The 20,080-nt window shown below is 42.4% G+C and overlaps 1 pseudogene; it reads left to right on the forward strand.

Annotated features, from left to right (window-relative positions):
- Positions 1 to 20,080, forward strand: part of LOC149125038 (endoplasmic reticulum membrane-associated RNA degradation protein-like) — a 98,523-nt pseudogene that overhangs the window by 62,865 nt on the left and 15,578 nt on the right.

Below are 20,080 nucleotides of genomic sequence, written 5' to 3' on the forward strand. Positions count from 1 at the left end.
TTTCTTCAGCCTCTCGTCCATGCATAGGCTAATAGCTACCTGACTGCCTTGATATGTTTTTCTCTTGTTGGTCTATCCTTTGTTACATGGGTCCCAGGTAAGAACGCAGAAGAGTAGAGGGAACATTATTTTTTTCCTCCCCTATATTGAGTTTTGCCTTCTTGCAGAGAGAGAGAGAGAGAGAGAGAGAGAGAGTGAGAGAGCGAGAGTGAGCAAGCTGCATTAAATATGGCTGCAAAGTCACTCAGAATAGCACATCTACAGATAAGAGTTTATTCTATCATTGCTATTGACTGAATTATGTTCCCTTGAAATTCATGTGCAGAAATCCTAACCCCAAGATCCTCAAAATGTGGAGATAAGCTCTTCAAAGAAGTAATGAAATTAAAACTAGATCATCAGGAGAGGTTCTAATCCAATATAACTGTTAGGAGGATGTTAGGGGCTGGCTCTGTGGTGTAGCAGGTGAAGCCGCTGCCTGCAGTGCTGGCATCCCATGTAGATGCTGGTTCGAGACCCAGTTGCACCACTTCCTATCCAGCTCTCTGCTGTGGCCTGGGAAAGCAATGGAAGATGGCCCAAGTCCTTGGACCCCTGCACCCACGTGGGAGACCCGGAAGAAGCTCCTGGCTCCTGGCTTCAGATTGACGCAGCTCTGGTCATTGCCACCAACTGGGGAGTGAACCAGAGGATGGAAGACCTCTCTCTTTGCCTCTCCTCTCTCTGTGTAACTCTGGCTTTCAAGTAAATAAATAAATCTTTTAAAAAAAGGACATTAGAACACACACACACAATATCAAACGAAGGCATAGGGAGGAGATGGCATTTACAAGTCAAGGAGAGAAGCCTCAGAAACTGGAAGCAGTTTCACCAACACCTGGATCTTATTCTAGTCTCCACTGTGAGGAAACCAATGTCTCTTGTTTAAGCCACCCGATCTGTGGCTTTTTGTTATGGCAGTTCTACAAAATATATATATAAAAAAACCCTATATCCAAATGACACAGGATAAGGTGGGCCTAGCTGTTAAGATGTCCTCATCCCGTATTCCAATACCTGGGTTCTATGGATGGCTCTGGCTCCTGACTCCAGCTTCTTGCTAATGCAGATCCTGGGAGGCAGCAGTGATGGCTCTGGTAACTGGGTTCCTGCCACCCCTGTTGAGAAACCGGGGTTGAGTTCTTGCCTCCTGGCTTTAGCTCCAGCCCAGCCACAGCCATTGCAGGCATTTGGGAAGTGAAGCAGTAGACAGAAGCTCTCTTTGTCTCTCTGCCAAATAAATAAATAAATAAATAAACAAATTATAAAAGATGATACAGAATGCTTGTGAAAAATGAGACCTATGTGTGACTGGAAAAAGAAAAATATTAAAGAAAATCTCTATACTTCTAGTTTCTTCTGAGAATAGTTAGGATATAAGTGCTACTGAAAGGATAGCACTGATCATGTGTAATTTTCATTCTTTAGGAAATATAGTCATTTTGTCATGTAAGCAAACCACAGATCTTTTTTTTTTGTTCTAAAAAAGAAAGACTTTCTGCTCTTCAGAACAATACAACTAACTATACAGAGATAAATTCAAAAGACAGTTCCACATTGACTATGGAATCTGATATTCCCTTGATTGCATTTTTTCTTGGTTCCTGTGGCCCAAATCTTGGAACTTAAGATCAATGAACTTTTGGCTTAATGTGTAGATTTCTTAAAGCTCTGCCCTGATAGAATTACAAGTGTTTTTATTTCTTGTGTGTGTCACTAGATACACAAACAGAAGATCCTAGAACTGCCTGAGCCAACAAATGTCATTAGTTGATCAGTCAAGGCATGATGATTCCATTATCTTTGCTTCTTCCTCTTCTTCAAAATTCCTGTCATCTCTTCCCTGCCTCCCTTCTTCCCCAACCCCGCTTTCTATCCCCTCTTTTCTTTCTCCTTGTCCCCATCCCTTACATGACTGTTATTTCTCTCATCTAATTTAAATCCTTGCATTAGTTCCACTCTCAATAACTATAAAGATGGTATGTATTTATCATTTATCACAGTGACTATCTACATGTCATAAACCATTAGTGATACTATCCTCTGAAATCTTTCTTTTTTAAAAAATTTAGAAGTGAAAATTTCTATAAAAAGTGCTTTTCAGATGACATTAATTTTGCAACTACTCAGCAGAGGGAAGAGGAAAGAGTTGATTTTTAGCTTTTTCAAAGAATTTTTGCTCTTATAAATTTATCTAAACAACATTGATATTAGTTCTATTTATTATTTAATAATATTTTGACTAGAATTCGTAGAACTGTAAAGCCTTTAGTGCTAAAATCCTATATTATGCACTTAATAAAGCTGTTTTATAGCAATGATCTATGGAGATAATCTCTTAATTTATTACCCCCTGAGAAGAGTGATGCGCAAGTTTCTGGGTTTGTATTTATGAGAAGAAAAGGAAAAAGGAGAGAAGACATTTTGAGAGGAGATAAAAGGGGACTGGCATTGTGACCCATAGAAATCAATCCCCCTCCTCATTAAAAATTAGAGGCATGGGACCTGGGGATGGAAGCCAAGGTTGAGTGACTGTTTGAACCCAGAAGGTGCAAGTAGATAACAGCTCGGTTACTGTTAAATAGAGAGTTTTTAATCTATGACGTATAGCAAAGGCTGGCTCTGTGATAGGACTTAGCTGCTGACTCTAGAGGGATGCATCCTTCTTGGAATAGAGAACAAACTGAGATTAACGCATGTATTTCAGCCCTGGGAAAGTTGGAGAATGGAAAAAGAAGAAAGTAGATTTAGACGTTCTCTCATGCAAGGGAGATTCCCCACTGATGACATGAAGATGGAGAGAGTCAAGGGTCTAGGACCTGAGAGAAACTTCTAGGAACTGAGGGCAACCCCTGGCCAACCACCAGCAAGAAAACGCGAACGTCAGGTCTACAACCACGAGGAACTGAAATGGGCCAACGCGTGAATGAGCGGGAAAGTCACACTTCCCCAGCACCTGCAGATGAGAGCTCAGCTAGATAGACAGCTTGAATGTGAGACTCAGAGCAGAGAATACCTGTGTTAGGAAACTGGCGCAGTTTTATCTACAGCACGATCTACACCCTGATTTACATCCTATGCCCTGGCTCCCACCGCCATTGCTGAAAGCCAGGTGGCCACATGGCCCAATCACAGATATCAAACTCCACCCCCATCCTAATGGGATTCGCTGCTCCTGCTTCTCTGCCCGCCCTCTGGCAAAGTTTTAAAAGGGCCAGTTCCTGAACACGTGGCTCTCTTGGCTCCTCTCGGCTGCTCTCCTCTCCTCCTCTCGTCTCTTTTCTCTCTGCTCTCTCTCTTCTCTCCTCGCTAGCTCCTCTCTGTCTCTCTCTCTTATACTCTCCTTCTCTCCTTTTTCCTCTTCATCGCCCCTTCCCTCTGGTCTGCTGGGTTTTCCCCAATAAACCCTTTCCCTTACTCCGGTGTTCGGTGTGCTTTGTGATGACATAACAACCTGTATCTCTGCTCTCCTAATTTGTGTATTTCAGTATCTCCTAATATGTGTTCATCTTCTGTGACAAGATAAAAAGGAAAAGAGATCAGTGGGAAAATTAACTTAGGAAACACTGCAATGTATTCACCTCCATTCCATCTCTTATATCACATATTAAAGGCTGGGTAATTTTGGCAATACCAACACAGTTTGAACTTACATAATTCAGTATTTCCCCAACTTAAACTGCTCTTGACTATCAAATGAAAAATCTTAGTTGCAATTATTTGACCAGCTAGTAAGAGCAAAACTGAGATGCTGGCTCAGAGTGTGAGAGAATAATTTCATTTGAGGGCATCAGAGGGAATAAAAGGACATTATAATAAGGAAGATAATTTTTCCCAAGGATATGTGTGTGTGTATGTGTGTATATATATATATATATATATATATATATCCAAAAGCCTCTGGATTGCAATTTTCAAAGACCTAATCTAGCAGATATCCAATACATTCCCACACCCCATTCTCCCATTCTATTTCTTCCTTCTATGCTTATTAATTGTTTACTTCTTTTCTTAAACAGCTGATCCCAACCTACTGGCTCATGTCCCTTTTGAACGTGGAATCCCCCCCTCCTCTGTTTTTCTGCTTTGAAACAGGAAAGAGCGATTACTGTTTCTACAAAATATTTTGTAAGCCAATTAGGTTGTCAAAGAAGACAGAGAGTGACTTGGAGGAAGGGGAAGGGGAAAGTTGGTTATCACTGATCTTCTGCTAATTCCTCATTCCTAGTTGCATCCTTATGGTTTTACATCTCCAGTCTGTCTGTGCCTGAGATTCAGAGCTCTCATTATCCTGTGGAGAGGGGCCTGAGGAGAAGCCCCATGCACAAGGAGCCAAAACTGCAAGGGTGTAAGGAAATGTGTTAAATTCTTTTTCTTGTTCTATTTCTGTAACAACTCAATTCTGTGACATGAAAATCTCCTTCTCGATCTTAAAATAGTCTGCAAGGAGAGCCAAGTAAAGCTGTAAATCATTAAACGTTGCCCCCAACTGGTTGCTCAGGAACCTAAGCATAACAGAGAAGGGTCTTGGGAATTTGAAGAAATTCTTGCAGGGAAGAAAAGGAAAAGGAACAAAGCAGGAAAACCTCACCCAGTGACTGGAGATTAGGGAATCGGGGAAGAGGCTGCTTTGCAAGGAGGGAAAGACTGTCTTGAGAACGCTTTCCATCCTGGTGCCTGCAGGAGGAAGTCTAGAGTGGAAATCACCTGAGCAGTTAGCAGGACCTTGGGCACAATAATCTTCCTTGTTACGAATATTCTTTCTTTCCTTTCGGATTTCCCTTGAGTCTCTCTTTTTCACAGTGACTGGCCAAATAATTCCAGCAAGATTTTGATAGTTAAGAACAGTTAAAAAAAAAAAAAGGCTGATCCATTTGGGTATTTATATTTCAAAGTTGTGGAGAGAAGCTAGGAGGAACAGGCTGGTAGACCCAATGGCGCAGCACTGTGGTTGTGTAAAATTGTTGGTGTCAGTGTCTGGGGTTAGGAGACTTTCTTGGCAGCCTCTCGAATGCTGGCTCCATGGGCAGAACCTACCAGTTGGTAGAGAGAACAAACTCCTTAAAATGGGGTTTATTTTCATGGTTTGTTTCTTTTATTTTTTGTTTAATTTAATCCATTGTTAAAATAATTAACTGAGAAGTGAAGGAACCTGGAATATTCACCCCCCAAAATATGCCTCTTTAACATGACATTATTTTGGGGTTGAAGGAATTAAGAGGTAGCAACTAGAGGAAAAGCTCTCTCTGGCTTTCTGTTTTTTCTGCCTAAAGGGAGGATATAAATTGCATTTTACCGGGATAACTCTTATCAGTACAGAGAGGGCATGGGGCAGGGGGGATCTGCAAACAAACCTACTTACTCTGTTATACTATTCCCATATATTCACCTTTCCGCAATTTCTTTCTCCTGGAAGCCCAAAATCCTTTCCTTTGCCCTATCATGTTTCTATAAATCACTTTTTCTTTGTTGAAGAAGCTATACACGCTGGAGTTCTAAGCCACAGCTTTGAGTATTTTTTTTCATTGAGCTTTCTCCTGCCTGCTGTTGGCTGTATGTGTTACTAAACTGGTTTTCTCTTGATAGTCTGTCTTTTGTTGCAGGGTAATTCCAACTAAGATTTTGTGAAGGTTGAGGAAAAAATTAATTTTCCTCCCCTACAGATGTCAATAGACCTAATGAGTGTCAACAATCCTAGTCTAGGAAAACAAAACGCAAGCTCTCAGAATCAGAAGTTGCCAACTAACTTGTAACTTTCCGTTAGAGTCATCCAAATAAGGCCATTGTTCCACTTGTAACAGTCCAGTATTTTCTTTGACTTGCTTCTGTGTTCACCTTGTAAGAAGCTTTCTCTCTCACTCCTTTGGTGGAGTCCCTGAAACACTTTTGATTTTGGAGCTGCCTGATTCATGACTTGCTGTTTGCTCAGACAAGCTTTTTAAAATTTGAATATGCTGAAGCTTTTCTTTTACCACCATATATGCTTCCTGACAGCAGGATTTTTGTCTGTTTTTTTTTTTTTTTCCTGCTGTGTTCATTGTTGGAATCCTGCTATACAGACCTACATGTGGACCTTGGTACACTCTCAGGGACAGTCTCAGTCAATCCTTTTTTGTTTAGTGACAAACAAGATTTTCAAAAGCCTAAAGAATTTGTCAATATGCACAGAATTAAGTAATTACCATTTTCTAACTGACCAGTTAGAAATCACCTTCAAAAGTGATTGGGAGGCTGGCACTGTGGCATCATGGGTAAAGCTGCTGCCTGCAGTGCTGGCATGGGCACCAGTTTGAGGCTCAGCTGCTCCACTTCCAATCCAACGCTCTGTTATGGCCTGGGAAAGCAGTAGAAGATGGCCCAGGTGCTTGGGCTCCCGCACTCACGTGGGAGACCCAGAGGAAGCTCCTGGCTCCTGGCTTTGGATTGGCTCAGGTCTGGCTGTTGTGGCCATTTGGGGAGTGAACCAGCAGATGAAAGACCTCTCTCTCTCTCTCTGCATTTCAAATAAATAAATAAATCTTAAAAGAGAAGTGATTGGAAATTTTATACATGAGTGCCTTGTGCCTTGAATGTGGGGGCTAGATGGCATCAGGCCCCAGTCTCCAAGCCACCCTGCCTTAGTTTAACTCACTGAATTGAAGGAGCGGTACAGCCGACCCTACAAGATTCCAGTCGCCAGACTCATGAGGTCATTTGTTCTCTATTAGATAACACCTTGACAGCCAGTATTGTCTGCAGTGGTTTTGTTTATGGGAATTCCAGGTTTGGGCAGGTGAATTCCAGGTCCAGGGCAGAAAGTAACTACCACCTGCATGTAGTCCACAGGCTCACAGAAGCTCATCTGGCCATCTGAACATGTGACTGGGTCGGATGACTATTGTGACTCCAAACAGCCTCTTATTACCTGGCTGGGGGCCAACAAGCAGCAGCCCCTATCCTTTGTCCTCCTTATTTCTGACTCTTCCTTCCTTATAGCCACATTAAAAACCCCCAAACACCCCCACTCAGCAGGGCAGTAGTTCTTTTTTTTTTTTTTTTTTTTTTTTAATTTTTATTTTTTTTTTTTTTATTTTTGACAGGCAGAGTGGACAGTGAGAGAGACAGAGAGAAAGGTCTTCCTTTTGCCGTTGGTTCACCCTCCAATGGCCGCCGCGGCCAGCGCGCTGTGGCTGGCGCACCGCGCTGATCCGATGGCAGGAACCAGGAGCCAGGTGCTTTTCCTGGTCTCCCATGGGGTGCAGGGCCCAAGCACTTGGGCCATCCTCCACTGCACTCCCTGGCCACAGCAGAGAGCTGGCCTGGAAGAGGGGCAACCGGGACAGAATCCGGTGCCCCGACCGGGACTAGAACCCGGTGTGCTGGCGCCGCTAGGCGGAGGATTAGCCTAGTGAGCCGCGGCGCCGGCCAGGGCAGTAGTTCTTAAGATGGAAGTCTGCTACCTGCTCCATCTGTCGACAGCTCTTTCACGTCTTTTTTTTTTTTTTTTTTTTTTTTTGACAGGCAGAGTGGACAGTGAGAGAGAGAGACAGAGAGAAAGGTCTTCCTTTGCCGTTGGTTCACCCTCCAATGGCCACCGCGTTGGTTCACCCTCCAATGGCAGGAGCCAGGTGCTTCTCCTGGTCTCCCATGGGGTGCAGGGCCCAAGCACCTGGGCCATCCTCCACTGCACTCCCTGGCCACAGCAGAGAGCTGGCCTGGAAGAGGGGCAACCGGGACAGAATCTGGCGCCCTGACCAGGACTAGAACCCGGGGTGCCGGCGCCGCAAGGCAGAGGATTAGCCTAGTGAGCCGCGGCGCCGGCCTCTTTCACTTCTTTACCCTGGAATGTTTTTTTTTTTTTTTTTGACAGGCAGAGTTAGATAGTGAGAGAGAGAGACAGAGAGAAAGTCTTCCTTCCCTTGGTTCACCCCCTAAATGGCCGCTACAGCCAGTGCGTTGTGGTTGCTGCGCTGCGCTGATCCGAAGCCAGGAGCCAGGTGCTTCCTCCTGGTCTTCCATGCAGGTGCAGGGCCCAAGCATTTGGGCCATCTTCATCTGCACTCCTGGGCCACAGCAGAGAGCTGGCCTGGAAGAGGAGCAACCGGGACAGAATCTGGCACCCCGACCGGGACTAGAACCTGGGGTGCCGGCACCGCAGGCGGAGGATTAGCCAAGTGAGCCGCAGCGCTGGCCTACCCTGAAATCTTGTCCTTGTTATTCTGATTTGACACCAGAGACAGGGACTGAGCTTTTGGTAACAAAGGCATAATAATGGAAGTACTATAGAAACTCAGGGAAATGTTTTTCATATTCTACATATTAAACAACAGAATGAGGATTGCCAGTTTTGTTAATATAAGAATAATATGTTCTTTGAGTGAAGTTGAACATTTTTTTACTTGATTATTATTTATAACCCTGGCCTATTTTTTCTGCTGGACTACTGTCATTTTACTTTTTGTTTGTTGAACTCCTTATTTAGTAAAACCATTAAGATTTTTAACTATAATGTAAATTAAAAATAGGTTCTCAAAAATACAAATTATTAAGTTAGAAAGGAATAGTATATTCTTTTAATCTTTACTTTTCTGATGGGAGTTTTTATATAGAAGATAGACTATCTAGTGGTTCCAAATAATGTGTGTATCTTCTTCATATTTGTAAAAGATGTAATACCTCATGAGAATGACTTGCCCTAAAAAACCTGCAGAGTACTTAAGAGAAACACAAACTGAGACTTATCTGAAGAGTGACAGGACAGAACTATTAATCTTTTTATTAAAGATGTACTTATATGTATTTACTTGAAAGTCAGAGTTAGAGAGAGGGGTGGGAAAGGTATCTTCTATCCGCTGGCTCACTCCCCAGATCTCTGCAATGAATGGCCTGGGCTGAGCCAGGATGAAGTCAGGAGCCAAGAGCTTCCTCCAGGTCTCCCATGTGGGTGGCAGGGGCCCAAATGCTTGAGACATTCTCCATTGCTTTTCCCAGGCCATTCGCAGGAAGCTGGATCAGAAGTGGAGCAGCCAGAACTTTAATTAGCATTCATATGGGATGCTGGCGTTGTAGGCAGTGCCCTTACCTGCTACACTACAGTGCCTGCCCCAGAGCTATTAATATTATCAGATCAATTTGCCTTGAGTAATGAGCACGAAGAATTTGTTTTGTTTTGTTTTAGCCACCTGGAGCAACCTCAAACAATCATTTCTGCTTGACTATATATTCCTTCTCTATTTCCAGAAAAGTCCTCCTTCAAAATAATAAAGCGCTTTCTTTTCTGAGACAATACTCTCCCTGTCTCTGAAGCTGTTTGCAGCTAATCACATTCTAAAGAAAATTATCTTCAACCAGTAAGAAATTTGACCCTGTGCTCTTACCTAAAGCCTGTCTTCTTGGACTAAGCAGAATGTTACTCACTCCTTAGTACATAAATTCTGAGTAGAATTTGACCACTGAAATACTTTCCAAAATTCATTGAAAGTCATTTGGTTTGTGTCTCCTGGGCCTAGGTCACTCATCTTCTTCCTTGAATAAATCTTGTGTTAACTCTTTTTACTGATCCTGTTTATTTCCGTGGACACTCAGAATATGTACAGAATCCAATTGATGCTACTTAGGCACTAATATTAGCACAGAACTGCAGTAATGCTCAGTGTACTCTAAAACCAAAATGATAGGGTCATTGTACTGACAGGAAGGTCATTTTAAAATTCAGACTAGAAACAAAATATGCTTAAATTATTTTTTTCTTTTTGAAAAGAATGATCTATTTGTTAATGGATTTGTTTGGGATTAGGCTCTTGGAAACATGAAGGATACTCAAATTTGTCATCTTAGGCTTTTTGATTAGTACACTCTTTTCTTCAGGAAATAGGCTCTCCAAGTGTATTTTTCCCTTTGCCCTAGAGATTTCATTCCTCTCTTTTATATTATCTTACAGGGCTAGGCGATTACAAACATTTATTTTATGATTCTTCTCTGAATGGATTTAAATTCCTTTACTTAGAAGCTATCCCTTCGGGGAATGAGGATGGCTTATCTTCGCTGGCCATGTGGGTTCCTGTGAACTCCCATCCAGGATGAAAGCAATTTACATTCCAGGAACCTGAGCTATCTTGTGTTTTCCAACATTGTTGATTCTGTAGTTGCTCTCTCCTCTCTCTGAGTTGTCCTTTACTAGCTGTAAATCTCTTTGTTATACTTAAACATTCTATTTAAGAATCAATTCTTTGTGAAGCTTTTCCTTTCCATCCTTGTCTTCCCCATTCCCTGCCCCACAACCTAGGCCAGAGCTGATTCCGGCTTCTCTTCCTCTCCATACCACAGACACTTTTCTGTTATTTTATTAACCATAGTGTATTGGAACATGGTGTTGACTGTGGGGAATCTCACAGGAGTCCCAAAGACAAGTCACAGATCACTGCTTACCCAACAACTAATAGGAGGTGGACCATGGAGAAATTCTTGGTAGTCCCAAATGAGTTACAGAGCATCACTAACCACAAACAAGCTAAAATAAGAATGGAGTCACTTATGCTAAGCTAGGAGCTGATGACATCACTTATGCTAAGTTTAGTGTCTGCCAAGAAAAACATCTCTTCATCTGACTGAACAGACACCCTGGACAGTCTGATAACGTGTGTGCTAAGGGCGATAACCTCAAGTCCCCCCAATAATAGTACAGTGATTGGCAGCACCAGACACAGCTGATACACCCTGTCCTAGACAGCAGATTGGTGGCGCCCTGGGAAGTTCCAGAACACGACTGATTGACACCGGACCCCCACCAGGAGCCTTTCCCCCTGGAGTGGCAAGGATAAAAGGAGAGCTCTTTTCACCGCTTTCCGTCCCCTCGGGGATCATGGCCCAGTACCTGGGAACCTCTGGATCACCACGTTTCTGGAGCTAAAAAGCCAGCCCGTTATTCTGTAGCGGCACAAGGCGACTACAGGACCAAACTCCATCGGAGCTGATGCCTCGACGCCTCTCATCAGCCTGCTGCCAGATCCGACCACAGAGCTGGACCAGACCTCTCAGCAGGGGACCTCTCCAACTCCTCCCCTTGCCATCTGCCTGGGAACTCGGAGCCTACTGCCCAGAGTGACAGTCATCCCACGATTTCCTGCCTGTAAGTGACTGTTCTGAGATCCGTCTGTCTGAGTGGTAATAGAGACTTTGGACTCTGGACTTTGGACTTTGACTTTTCGTGACCGTGATATGAACCTTGAGAATGCAGCATTATATAATAATATTAGCCATGTGTAATATGAAGGAATGTGCCTTGACCCTATGATGAAGAATAACGCCATATTTTTTTCTATGCTTATATTGCTATACTTGGATTGCCTTGAGACTGCTTTGATGCTAGGTGTGTGTTACAGTCTGTGGATTAATGAATATAACTATATAGATTGGTATGCAGAGTAGTGAAGCCCTAGTGTGAGTTGGTGCAAGCAATAAAACCTTTCATTGGAAATACAGTCTTGTGTCCGTGTGTACCTTCTTCCCCATACTCTGACATGTCACCCTTAAGCCCTGTTGAGCTGTGTGACAGTAGGCACTGGTGACATTAACCCTCCTGATTTCATTTCAGTCTCTGGAACTAAAGTTGTTGGTCTTTCCAGGTTCTGTAAGCTGTACTCTTGGGTCTCTATATATGTCTCCTTAAAAAGAAGTTCTAAACCTCATATATTCACCTTTACATATAAACATCTCTAAAATCAGGATTTGGGGCAGGCATTTTGGCACAGCAGGTGAAGTCGCTACTTGCTGTGCTCACAGCACAGAGTGCCACTTCCAATCTGGCTTCCTGCTAATGCATGTGGGAAGGCAGAGGGCGATGTCCCAATTACTTGGGTTTCTGCCTCCCATATGGGAGACCCTGATGGAGTTACAACTCCTAACTTGGCCTGGCCCAGCCCTTGACATTGTGGGCATTTGAGGAGTGAGCCAGCAGATAGAAGATCTCTCTGTCTCTCCCCCTCTCTCTGTCACTCTGCTTTTTCAAGTTAATAAATAAACCTTAAAAAAATAAAATCAGGATTCAAGTTAAAATTTTGTTTGGGGTTTGATGGAATACACTATATGCCAGCCACTGTATTACATTTTATCCTTAATAATCCAATAAGGTGAATATTATTCATATTCTAGCTTATGGGCAAAAAAAAAAAGACTAAAGGTATTGCATAACTGTCTCAAGTTCACATAGCTAAGGAGAGTCTGAGCATGGTATGGTAATTTAGGTTATGTGTGGTTCCATCATTCATGTTCTTAGTCATCACGCTGGGAAAGGATGGTAGAGAACAGAAGAGAATAACATTTTTAGGATGTCTACTAGGTCACCATGCTGGTAAGCTCAATTATGAATGTCCCTAGTGTAGACACGGATATCCCCAGGACCAGCCTCTCATCTGTCCTTAGTCCAGGGTATCCTTGTTGTCTTTTGGGATTAATCACTTATCAAAAGGAATTCATTGAATTGAGGGAATGGTACACTGGCCCTACAAGGTCCTAATCACTGGACTCAAGGAGTCATTTTTTGTTTTTTGTTTTTTCTAATGGATGAAACCTTGATGGCCAGTATTGTCTGGAGGGGTTTGTTTAGGGAAATTTCCAGGTCTGGGCAGGGTAATTCCAGGTCAGAGGCAGAATGTAGCTACAACCTGCATGTCACTTTCCCAAACCAACTGAGGCCTTTTTGGCTATCATAAAAGTTCTCTGAAGAGCAGGGTACCACTGACCAATTAAAGGAAAGATGTGGGCATAACTGACCAGCCAGGAACTTGGACATGAGCTGATCACTCATCTCTCCATCTCAATTTCAATTCATAAGAATATTTACACCTAACCCCTAAGGGAGCTTGGGAATTATGTAAAAGCTGCCCAACTCCTTACTCTGTGCTCTGCAAGTAAATGCTTACTTTATTTTACTGTCTTGATGTCCATGATTGGCAAAGACCATGTTCTTGGACATCTGCTGCCTCACTCAGTACTCCAGCAGTGTGTATGCAAAGTGATCAAATAGGGCTCCAATTACCTGGACCCTATCCCATAGCTCTGTGTTTGACATGACATTGACTTGACATCATAAGCAATGTTTAACTGACCCTAATTGTTACTGCAGACTTACTGTGTTAACCTGGAATAGACCTTAACCCAGTGGATACTTTGTCACGTATAATGCCTATCATTTGCATCTACTTTGTCTTTCATAAAGAAATATCCTCTACTTCTTCTATGGAAAAAGTAGGGTGGTTTCATGAACTAATGAATTGTTTCATGGAAGAATAATGAAGTTCCATCCTGTTTGGACCACTATATTTTAGGTGTATTGTTATAGCAGCTTAACCTGCACTGTCACGAATCACCATCCAGAATTCTCTAAGAATTTTATGCTTGGGTTAGGATAAACTTCATGAATTCTGTTGGATTTTCTTGATCAGTGTTTTTTTTTTTTTTTTTTTTTTAAAGATTTATGTATTTATTTGAAAGTCAGAGTTACACAGAGAGAGGAGAGGCAGAGAGAGAGAGTGGTCTTCCATCTGATGGTTCACTCCCCAGATGGTCACAACGGCTGGAGCTGCGCCGATCTGAAGCCAGGAGCCAGGAGCCAGGAGCTTCTCCTGGGTCTCCCACGTGGGTGCAGGGGCCCAAGGACTTGTGCCATCTTCTACTGATTTCCCAGGCCACAGCAGAGAGCTGGATGGGAAGTGGACTCGAACCTGCGCCAATATGGGATGCTGGCGCTTCAGGCCAGGGTGTTCCACAGTGCCGGCCTCTTGATCAGTGTTTTTAATGAGTGACAGAAAAATTCCAAATGCTTTAGAGGGAGCTAAAAATTTAGGTCAAAAACCATAATGAAATGAAGTAGTCGTGGATTTAACATTAAAATATAGAGAACTTTCAAATCATAAAACTTTTGCTCAGACTGAGCCAGGTCGAAGACTGGACTTTCTAATGAAAGAAATGGGGTTTTAAATGACTCATGTATAGCATCATTAAGACTTCGAAGTGTGTTTATATAGAAATGTCTCAAGCTACTGAAATAAATGAATGATTCATATTAGCTTCAAAAAGAAAACCTTTGGGGTTTTCTGTGTCTGCTCAGTACTTTAGCTTGCCATTATTCAAGACTTCTAATAGCAGACACACTGGCAACAATGTCAGTTCTGACCTCAGTCAAACATAATAGGAGAGAGCAAATTCTGTTTTCCTCGGAAAAGAAAACCACAGCATATTTTCCTCCTGGAATAATTTGATTTCCTTTTGCCATAAAAAGCCCTGAGAAAATGGCTGCAATTCTCCCATAAGCTTCCACAAGTAGAAACTGAATGTCTGTGATTTTACTTCCCTTGATGACTTTTCTACGCAAGTGCTCGGCTTTCCACTTTCGAGCCCCTGATTACTAGATGGCTGCAAAACCTTAATGTAACTAAGCACGCTTGGCTTGGCTCTCTTTTGGAGCAATGGCATCTTGCCTGCTCCTGTGATGAATGTGTCTACAGCTTTTGCCCTGAAAACTCCGATCTCCAAGGAATAGTCAATTTTGTCTCTGACATTTATGAAGGACACCTGTGTAATGTCTGCCCATGACTGAAATCTCTGTATCTCCACACTGATCATGGTGCCCTTGTTTTAGCTGCAAGCCCAGTAATGCAAAGGAGTTTTCTAATTGCAAACTTTAACAGTCTCTGACTTTTTCACTGCAACATCTGTGAAACAGTATGAGATTTGATCGGGTGTCTAAAAATCTTTCTTTCATTTACTACCAGAAACAGATCAAATTTCAGATTCCCTTTGCTGGCACCAGAGTCAAGATAAATCTCTTATAGAAGTGCACAGAAATTCTGAAGAAAAAGTGAAACTAATGGCTTCTTAGATTTTCCTGTTTCCTTGTTTCCTAGAAATGAAAAAAGATTTATTTCTTGGGAGAAAGTTAAAAAATTGCTTGTACGGAATGAAAAACAGAAAAGGAGCCGTGATATTTCGTGATATTTCAGACTCCTGAATGCTAATTTTTATCCATTTCCTGCTCTTTATTTAAAGGATCTGGTACAGTTCTTTGCAGGTTGTTGCACCTCCGGAACATTCTCATTCAGCTATCAGTGAACTCCAAAGGCATCCCCGGGAGTGAACTCTTCTTTGAGGAATTAGCAGATGCACTGTTAACAAAACAGCACTTTTTTTTTTTAACCTTAAAACATCTTTGCAGAAAAGAAGAAATTTGTGATCCTCTGGGTGCATGTGATATAAAAATGCAAAATAGTGGTGAGGATGATGTGCTGCAGTAGATCAAGCTGATGTTTTTGCTACACTGGCATCCCACATCGAAGGGGCACTACAGTGTTGAGTTCTGGCTGCTCTGCTTTCCATCCAACTTCCTGCTGATGTGACTGGGAAGACAGCGGAAGATGGTTCAAGTAATTGGGCTGCTAGCACCCATATGGGAGACCTGGATCGAGTTCGTGGCTCTTGGCACTGGCTATTGTGGCCATCTGGGGAGTGAACCAGCAGACAGAAGAAGATCTGTTTCTCTTTCTTGCTCTGCCTTTCAAATAAATAAATAGATCTTTTAAAATGCACGATAGTGTTAATAAATGGTGTAACAGTTTCCACCGGCTTGGGCTCATTTTGTAACAGAAAACAACAGCACAGGTTAGACACTTCACTGAGGACAGGTCACACCCCTGCTTGTGTCCCTGATTGCTAACTTACCCTTTTTCTTATAAACAGAAAATTACAATTCCACCATTCCTGACATGACTTCTCAACCCAGTTCAGACTGCAGAATTCCAAAGAACAAGGGTCGTGTTTGTGCAGCTATCTTGAGAAAGCTTAATGCAGTGTCACCTCTAAGTCAATGCTTAATAGTTGGGCTTCTGACCATGACGCCCATGATTGTAGGAAAAAATCTGTTTCTTTCGGCTGAATAGCTTCTCATTAAACTAGCCAGCTGCCTCAATCGTTTTGGAAATGAAGTAGGATTTATTCACTAAATAAAATGTGTGCAAGAAATCCACACAGTGATACAGGGGGTACATTCCTTAACAAGACTGCAGCAGAACACTGCCTGAGGCTTTTGTCACTTGTGTTAGAAACCAGTGGTGACAAGTGAGCCATATGGACTGTAACTCAAAGTCTACTGTCTTCTGAGAGCCTTGGCCTCCTGAAAACTTCTGCCAAGTATATTTTTAAGTTATGTGTAGGGATACCATCTATGCACTCTCATAAAAGCCTTCTGCTAAGGATAGCTCTTACCTGAAAAAATGGAAGTGGTCACCTCCCACTGTCACTGTACTTACAGTCCCAAAACTGCAGATTTGAGGGACTAAGGATACTTGTTCTGCAGGCAACACTGGCCCAGAAAGAAACTGTGTTCCACACAGAACACTGTGAATACTCCAAAAAGTTCACGGAAAATGGAATTAAAGATACATTTATTTTGGGGCAAACATTTCTGAAATCCATTCAGAGCTTTTTCATAATACGCATTTTCACAAACTTTTTGAAGGCCCCTGTGTATTTTGTCAGGTGGGCAAACAAAGAGGTCTTCTTACGCTGTGTCTCCTAAGTTCCTTGGGGTAAACAGGTTTTCTTTTTGTTTCTGCTTTTTCCTGTAAGAGTTGAGAATAATGACCACTATGCTGTTCCCTTCAGATCTCAGGTATCACCCTTGGTGTGCCTTGAAAAGCTCTACTCCCCATAGCTACTTCTGCTCCTAGTCAAATCAGTTTGTATAAACAGACAACTGTGGGCTGCCACTCCCTCAGTAGACATGGCCAGACATGGCTGAGTCCCAGTAGAGTCAACATTTTAGGCTGAAACCAAAACTCCTGCACATGCTTAACAAAAATGTACAGAAAATACTATGAAATGTAAGGGTTTTCAGTGGAATATGCCTCATATTAACTTGGTTTCTGCAGGCATGCCTCATTTATAATCCAAATAAATTCCAAGGTCCCAGTATGGCCCAGTCTTGGCACAGCACCAGAAACACAGTCTAACAATCAAAAGTAATTAAAAAGTAATTCCCACATTTGTTAGGGCCTCAGGAAGTTCATTAAAAGTCGTAAGCTTGCAACCCTAGTAACACTTGCAGGAGTTCTCTGTTTTCTCTTCTGTTCTCTCCCACCTCTCAGAGTCCTGGTGCCTCTTTCCTGAGCCCCCTCTTCCCAATTGCCTCATTTCTTCTATTTTTTTTTTTTTTTCTTCCTGTTTTCTCCTGGTTCCAGTTTGTCCATTTCTGTCTCAAAACCTCTCAATTTCTGGCAAAGTTGAGGTCATCTTAATGACTCAAAAATGGCAGGGAAGCTGAGCAGACTAAGGTAAGATTCTTTTCAGTGAGCAGGAAGTGCAGGGGAAAAGGACTAATTTTTGTTCCTATTATGCATTCATCTAAGATCTATGGAGAACCTACTCTGTGTGGCAGGCACTGTGGAGGCACTGAGAACAGAAATGAGTAAGACACTGTCTCTGACTTAGCATGTGCAATTCCAGTAGAAAGTGGAGACATATAAACAAGTGATTATAATCAGTGGGGTAGGTATAAGAGTGAAGTTAATTAGATGATGGGTGTGATGAGGTTCAGGACATGCTACCCCTCAAAATGGCACCTTGGTATATTGAATATATTGAAATTGAAGGAAATTTAGAAACAACATTAGATTGGGAGAGATGGACTATCATTATATTCCTAAAATTGTATCTATGGACTTTGTTGAATTAATTGAAAAATAATTAAAAATTAAAAAAAAAAGAAACCTTGCATTCAGGAATCTCTCCCTGACTTTCCCTCACCTTCTCTCCTGGAGTGGGCTGTAAAATCCTCACGTGAGAGGTACCTTTCTGTATCTGGAAGAAAGTAGTATCTTCATTTCCCAAGACAGGGTCGCAGAGAGGGATCTGAGCCAAGAGGCCTTGCTAAGTTTCCCCCAGTTTAGTACATCACATCCTTTTCTCCTACCACTTTTCTCCATGACTCTCCATTCTTCATTAAGCCTAGCATAAAAATTCTCTGGTTCCTTCAGGTCTTTATTTCCTTATGAAGGCTCCTATGTTGTGTAAAGCTTATGTTAAATAAATACGTGTATGTTTTCCCTTGTTAATTTGTCTTTTGTTATAGAGGCCTGGGTCATGAACAAAGGAGGAATAGAGGAAAAGATACTCTTCAGTTCCTATAGGTGACACCAAGCTTGGATAGGTCAATAACGTATCAGAAAGGAAAGAGTTTTCCTATTCATAATTAAGTTCAGTAACTCACAAAAATTTAACAGGAGAAAAGGAATATAAATTTATTAATTTTTTATGTGCATGGCTGGTTCACTCCCTAGATGGCCGCAATGGCCGGAGCTGTGCTGATCCGAAGCCAGGAGCCAGGAGCCAGGAGCTTCTACTAGGTTTCCCACATGGCTGCAGGGGCCCAAGGACTTTGGGCCTCTTCTACTGCTTTCCCAGGTCATAGCAGAGAGCTGGATGGGAAGTGGAGCAGCCGGGACTAGAACCGGCACCCATATGGGATGCCGGCACTTCAGGCCAGGGCTTTAACCTGCTGTGCCACGCGTAGACCCCTTTAATTGAATTTTAACTCTCTCAATGTTCATTTCTAATGTGATAAATATTATTACCCACAAATGAAAGGTTTTTTTGAGCTACTCAGTAATTTTTTAAGAATATAAAGGAGTCTTAAAACAAAAAATTTTGAAAATCACTGATTAGACCGCAAGTAACATGATATTTTCAAAAAGTATCAGATTATAGGCAAGAAGGTAAATAAGGAGGCAGGTGTAGAGTTTAGAAGCCAGAGGTCTGCTAACATAAGCAATAGAAAAATGCAGGGGCATCAAAACATTGAGATAAGCTTAGTAGTCTTGATGTACTAGAAGTATCTGTGGAGGATAATGAGCAGGGAATCTGGGGAACAATTCCTGAACACCTGGCTTGGGTAAACCTCCCCTACCCACCTGAAAAGCTACAATTCAAGGGCCAGAGTCTCCTCCTCTGTGAAGCCTTTGAAGGGGACAGGATATGGCATCCCAAAATATGCTTCTCTGGCAAAAGGATTCATTGAGTCAAAGGCTGAGAATCAACCCATATAGGAAGAGTTTTCTGACCTCCTCTTTCCTGCCTGAAAGCAGTACATACTTCTCCCTTTGGGAAATTGGCAGGAATTCCCACCTGTTCTGCGCCAGGATGAAAAGAGGGATCTTGTTCATTAGAGACAAAGAGCCAGCATGCAATGAGTCTGCCTATACAGATCTTTCAGCCATTTTTCTTTTAGGTTCACATTCCTTCTCCTCTCCTTCTGAAACTCCAGTGATAGTGTTAAATCTCATGGGTTCCTGAAGGTCTGTTTATTTATGTTTTTGCCCATTTGTTTTTGTTCAGATTGTGTAAATTCTATTGAACTGTTCTCAAGTTCACTGATTCTATTCTCTGTCATCCCCTCTATTGAACTCACATAGTGACAGTTTATTTTATTTGTAAGATTTGTTTATTTGAAAGGCAGAGTTACAGAGAGTAGGAGGAGAGAGAGAGAGAGAGACAGGGAGGAAAAGAGAGAGAGAGAAAGACAGAGAAGAAGAAGAAGAGAGAGAATTTCTTCTATCTCTTGGTTCATTCCCCAGATGGCCACAATGGCCAGGGCTGGGCCAGGCCAAAGCCAAGAGCCAGGAGCTTCCTCCAGGTCTCCCATGTGGGTAGCAGCAGCTCAAGCAGTTGGGCCATCTTTTGCTGCTTTTCCCAGATATATTAGTAGAGATCTGGATGGGAAATGGAGCAGATGGGACAAGAACTAGCACACATGTGGGATGCCAGCATTGTGGGTGGCAGCTATGCTGCAATGCTATCCCCTAGTAAATATTATTTTTTAAGATTTTATTTATTTATTTGAGAGGTAGAGTTACAGACAGTGAGAGGGAAGATATATATATATAGAGAGAGAAAGAGATATTTTCATCCACTGGTTCACTCTCCAAAATGGCTGCAGTGACCAGAGCTGAGCTGATCTGAAGCCAGGAGCCAGGAGCTTCTTCCAGGTCTCCCATGCGGGTACAGGGGCTCAAGC

Source organism: Oryctolagus cuniculus, chromosome 8 (genome assembly GCF_051225735.1).
Source record: "Oryctolagus cuniculus isolate XC-2025 breed Fujian yellow rabbit chromosome 8, ASM5122573v1, whole genome shotgun sequence".
Taxonomy (NCBI): domain Eukaryota; kingdom Metazoa; phylum Chordata; class Mammalia; order Lagomorpha; family Leporidae; genus Oryctolagus; species Oryctolagus cuniculus.